Raw genomic sequence first — 6,008 nt, 5'->3', positions numbered from 1 at the left:
TGCAGGCAGCCAGAAAGAAACAATTCAAGTATTGTGGAAACACAATTAGGACAACGCAAGATTTAGCAGCTTCTACATTAAGTGACTGGAGGGCATGAAATATAATATTCCGGAGGGCAAAAGAGATAGGATTACAACCAAGAATCACCTACCCAGCAAAACTGAGTATAATCCTTCAGGAGAAAAAATGGACATTCAGTAAAATTGAGGACTTTCAAGCATTCTTGATAAAAAGACCAGAGCTGAATAGAAAACTTGACTTTCAAATACAAGACTCAAGAGAAGCATGAAGAGATAAACAGGAAAGAGAAATTATAAGAGACTTATTAAGGTTGAATTGTTAACATTCCTACATGCAAAGATGATATTTATAACTCATGACACCTTTGTCAGTATTAGGGTAGTTGGAGGGAAAAAAATTGTATGTATAGATAGATTGATAGATAGAGGGCACAGGGTGAGTTGAAGATGAATGGGTGATACCTGGAGAATAAAATTAAGGAGTGGGAGAGTATTATACTAGGAGAAGGAGAAAGGGAGAAGTAGAATGGGGTAAATTATCTCACATAAAACAGACAAAAAAGACTTTTATAGTGGAGGGGAAGTAGGGGAAGGTGAGAGGGAATGAATGAATCTTATTCTCATTGGATTTGCCTTAAGGAGGGAATGACATACATACTCAATTGGATATGGAAAGCTATCTTACCCTACAGGAAAATAGGTGGCAAGGGGATAAGAGAGCAGAGGAATCATAGAGGAAAGGGCAGATTGGGGGAGGAGGTAATCAGAAGCAAACACTTCTGAGGAGGGACAGGGTCAAAAGAGAGAATAGAATAAATGGGAGGGTGGGATAGGATGAAGGGAAATATAGTTTTCCACAGCATGACTATTATGGAAGTGTTTTGCATGACTACACAAGTATAACCTATATCAAGTTGCTTGCCTTCTCAATGAGGGTGGGTGGGAGGGAGGGAGGGAGAAAATTTGGAACACAAAGTTTTAAAAACAAATGTTAAAAAAAATGTTTTCACATACAACTGGGAAATAAGATATGCAGGCCATGGGGTATGGAAATCTATCCTGCCCTACAGGAAAATAGAAAAGTAAGGGGATAAGAAAAGGGGGGAAGGGAGAGAGAAGGGAAGGCAGATTAGGGGAAGGGGTATTCAGAACACATGCTGTCTTGGGGTTGGGGAAGGGACAAGATAGGGAGGAAATTTGGAACTCAAAATCTTGTGGAAGCGAATGTTGAAAACTAAAAATAAATACATTAATGAATTTTTAAAAAAGAAATAATAAAAGAAAAAAGAAAAAAAAAGAATACCTGTCACTGTCATGTTACTTAGTTACTATTCAGGGATATTTTGTGTACTAATGTGATGAAGAAGCAGTTGGAGACCAATGGAAGAAAGCTATTATACCAGTGAAGCATGAATTGTTACTGCTGACCTTGTATTGAGCCAAGATGAGCCACATACTCTCTAAGGGGAGAAAACAACTATTTGAGGCAAAAAAAGTTTTTCCAAGGCCTTGGGGAAGAATGAAATTCCCTTTTGGTTCATAGATGTCCTAATGTATTCATTCTCCTGTGTATGTGAGTTGCCCTGACTCTACATACAAGTAAGTTGATAGCAGTGCATTTTGAATCCTACTGTGAAAAATAAAAGGAAAATAGTTGAGATATTTCTTTTCTTTTGAAGGAAAATATAGCATTCTAGTTTAGAAGAATAGCAAGAGTGAGGTGGATTACATCTACTAGGCACTGAACACACAGCTTTCTATTTTTAGTCTATCCCCCAAATTTGGAGTAGTCTTCCTCCTCTCCTCCAGATTTTGTAACCCCTAACTTCATTCAAAAAGCAGGTTTTGCCACCTCCTATTCAAGGCCTTTCCTGTGCCATCCAGATTTTTTTCTCTTTTCTATCTCCCTGAAATTATTTTGTGTTACTTTATTCATACTTATTTATCTGTATTAACTTTGGATTTTCTTCACCACTCTCATTAGAATTTAAGGGGTAGGAAGAAAGAGAGAGAGAGAGACAGAGAGACAGAGAGAGAGAGAGAGAGAGAGAGAGAGAGAGAGAGAGAGAGAGAGAGAGAGAGAGAGAGAGGTGTGAGGTTGCAGGGATAGTTTCTGGCAAGAATCCAAAAAGTAAAAGGCATTTCTGGGCCATATGTCGGCAACCCAGAAAACAGAGGACCAGAGAGTAAAAGAGAAAGAAAGAGAAGCTAGGGAATCACCTTTTTGTTTTCTAAAAGTTAGTCACGATAGGAAAAGTGCAGAAGTATCAGTATCCACTACTATGGCAGTCAAGACAAAGCATTGTAGATAGCTTATGACTATGCCAACAGGCCAGCGTAAGGCAAATGTGATGGACATCCTAAATTACCACAAAAAGTCAGAGCTCCCTTGGGGAGACTGGTTGAGTTACTCAAAAATTAAATTGCCCCATGCTACCTATATCTTGCCTGTAGGAGATCCAGTATTGACACTCAGGAAGTTCTCATTTTCTGATTCCAAAACTGGTTTGGCGGGTCAAACCTCCATATCCATCCCTGACACAGGTTGCTGTGAACAAAATACGGCATTTACTTAGGCTGACCTTTGGTTTTGGATTCTGGTTTGGACCTTACAGGAGTAGGAGCCCTGTGGTATCTAAACCCCTGGAAATGGTTGTCTCCTCCCCATTCAGGGTTTTTAACCTAATTGCCAGCTCACATCAAAATCAGCAGCTTATATTGGCCCTTTCTCTGGTGGATATGACAGGAAGTTGTCTCTGCCTCTTGCTTATGTCCTTGCTTCTTGCTAGTCTCCATAGCCACTATGTTAGTCGTGAGGGCTTAATTTGGTTGCCCGGAGAAGTTCATCAGCATTGTACATCAATTTCATAATGGTATGCTTGCCTGGGTTCTGGATAATGGACAATGCTCTCATGCTTTCCCAGTCACCAATCGAATGAAACAAGACTGTGTGCTTGCTCCCATGCTTTTTAGTATGGTGTTTTCAGCCATGTTGTCAAATGCTTTCAATGAGGATGAACATGGCATCAAGGTCAGCTACCGCACTGATGGTAAATTCTTCAACTTGAAAAGACTGCAAGCCAAGATCAAAGTGGAGGTAGTGTTGATACATGATTTTCTGTTTGCAGATGATTGTGTACTCAATGCAGCCTCTGAAACTGAGATGCAACAAAGCATGGGTCAATTCTCTGCTGCTTGTGCTAATTTTGGTCTAACAATTAACACCAAGAAAACACAGATGCTCCATCAGCCATCACCACACCATCCATACATGGAACCATCGGTTACAGCAAATACAGCAGTTTTGAATGCTGTGGATAAGTTCACTTATCTTGGTAGTGTATTTTCCAGGGATGTACACATTGACAATGAGGTTGATGCACTCATTGCCAGAGCTAGCTCAATATTTGGGAGGCTCCAAAGGAAAGTATGGGAGAAATGAGGTATTAGACTGACTACCAGACTAAAGGTCTACAGAACTTTTATGCTGACCTCATTGTTGTATTCCTGTGAAACCTGGATAGTATACAAGTGCCATGCCAGGAAACTGAATCACTTCCATTTGAATTGTCTTAGGAAGATTCTGAAGATCACCTGGCAGGATAAGATACCAGACACTGAGGTTCTTTCTCAGACTAAACTACCAAGCATTCAAACGCTGCTTCAGAGAGGGCAACTCCAATGGGCTGGCCATGTTGTTTGAATGCAAAACATGCTCTTGCCAATAAGACTATTTTATGGAGAACTCACACAAGGCAAGCATTCACATAGTGGTCAAAAGAAACGATATAAGAATACTCTCAAGGTCTCTCTCAAGAACTTTGAAATTGATTGTGTTACATGGGAGACACTGGCACAGGACCATTCAGCATGGCATGCCCTCATCAGAAAAGGTGCTGTGTTCTATGACCAAAGCAGAATTGAAGGAGCTCAAGAGAAACTCAAGATGTGCAAACTTAGAGAACCCACCCCAAATGTTCACAAGGACTGTTTGTGTCCAACCTGTGGTAGAGCATTCTGGGCACGTAATGGTCTGATCGGCCACAGTCAGACACACTAAAACTTGACCCTGGCATAATGATGTTATTTTTGTCCTCTTCAAAAATGAAAGACACTGACAAAGCCCCACTACAGGTTATCAGAAATCATATCTTCCACATTTCAACATCTCTGTAGCTAGTTGGTATATATAGTACAGTGGTGTCAAACTCAAATAGAAAAGGAATGAGGACCCAAAACTATATAGAAAGATCCCTGCAGGCTGCATATTGACTTAGAAACCTACATGTTAACATTTACCTATATTCATTGTACTTTTATTTATTTTTTTAAATATTTCCCAATTACATTTAACCTGGTTATACTAAACTCAAGAGTGTATTGAAGCCTGTGGGAATGTGTTTGACACCCCTGGTAAAAAGGACAGAGCACTGAACTTGGTGACAGAAAGATGTGAGTTTGAATCCTGCCTCACATGCATTAAGTCAATTCATTTTTCTCTGTCTTCATTAACTCATCTGTAAATTGGGGATAACAGTAGCACCTATCTTATCTTATAGGGTTGTTGTTGAGAACAAGTAAGATAATACAATTAAAGGGCTTTTTCAGAGCTTGGAGTGTAATATAAATGTGAGGTCTCCTTTTTTATAATTGTTCAAGGGCCATTGAATATGTTCTCTGTTTTTAATGAACAAGCCAGTATTAGAACCTGGAAGGAACAACGCTGTTAACAATAAAAAGTTACCTCCTCAGTCTAGTTGTACCGCTGCTCCCTTTTTCCTATGCATAGAATTCTAGTCAAACCTGGACCAGAGCTGTTTCAAGGGAAGAGAATTAAATATTATTATACCATGGTCCCACTTAGCAAGCGTTTCTGAAGTTTCTATTTGCAAGATACTGTGAATTTTAAAAATACATATTTAAAAATATATTCCTTGTTCTCAAGGAATTTATATTCTCCTGAGATAGAAAGAATACACCATGGACACTGATAAGTAAAGACAATGTAATCTGAGGAGAGATGGAGCATGAATGTCAGGTAAGGCTTCCAGAAGGAGGTGGCATTTGAGCTAAGCCTTAAAATACCAAGAAGGAAAAAATTGCTAAAATGTAACTCAGCATCAATTGGTAATTATAATGTTAGAAATCTCTTAACACTAGGTATGGACTTGATTAGTAGCTTTGAAACAGAAATGTTAAGTTTTCTTCCCAAGGCTTCTGGTAATTCAGCGCCTAGGGATGAAGTCACTTGACATTGCTGTGTTTTTATGAATTGATTCTCATGAAGAAAATTAGCCAAGAGGAATAGATGTTGCTTCATTTGCCTTCATGCTATAGTACCAAAAAAATATCTCTTGAGAAACCTCAGTAGGAACACTGACTCAAGAGCTATATGTGCCTCATGGTGCCACCTGGGACTATTTGCTACTGCTACTACAATCTAAGTAAACCTTTAGGGAGATAAATTAATGACACTAGGGAAAGTTTAAGCAGTCTGCGCCTTCAAGAAAAAAAATTTTTTCCTAGCTCAGAAGCAATGATTTAGTGCTCTGCCCAAAGCAGGCAGTTAATAATTAAATATTTGGTGAATGAATGAATAGAAAGTGTTGGTTCAGTGAGACAGAAGAGGAAAGGAATTCTTTGTATACCAGTTTGAAAATGCTGATGGACCAGCCACCATAGGAAGCAGGAGTGAATGGGAAAATGTCAGACAAGGATCAATTCTGCTTTGAGGATCACTTGGCTTTTCATTCCTGATCAAACTTCATAGCATAAACAGCTAATGTGCAGCAGCATCTGGTATATGGCCCCTCCGATTCTTCTGACAAAATCAAGGGGGTGGCAGGTCCTGGTAGCCTCTGGGACTACAACCCCATCCATAAAGGCTGTTTCTCTGACCTAAGCCTCTTTTGCTGGGTTTACATTACTAGATCAAATAGGCTTCTCCTTTCTCTCTCTCTCTCTCTCTCTCTCTCTCTCTCTCTCTC

This window comes from Vombatus ursinus, unplaced genomic scaffold (assembly GCF_900497805.2).
Source record: "Vombatus ursinus unplaced genomic scaffold, bare-nosed wombat genome assembly UNPS02014769.1, whole genome shotgun sequence".
Lineage (NCBI taxonomy): Eukaryota > Metazoa > Chordata > Mammalia > Diprotodontia > Vombatidae > Vombatus > Vombatus ursinus.
Note: the sequence above shows the minus strand (reverse complement) of the source record.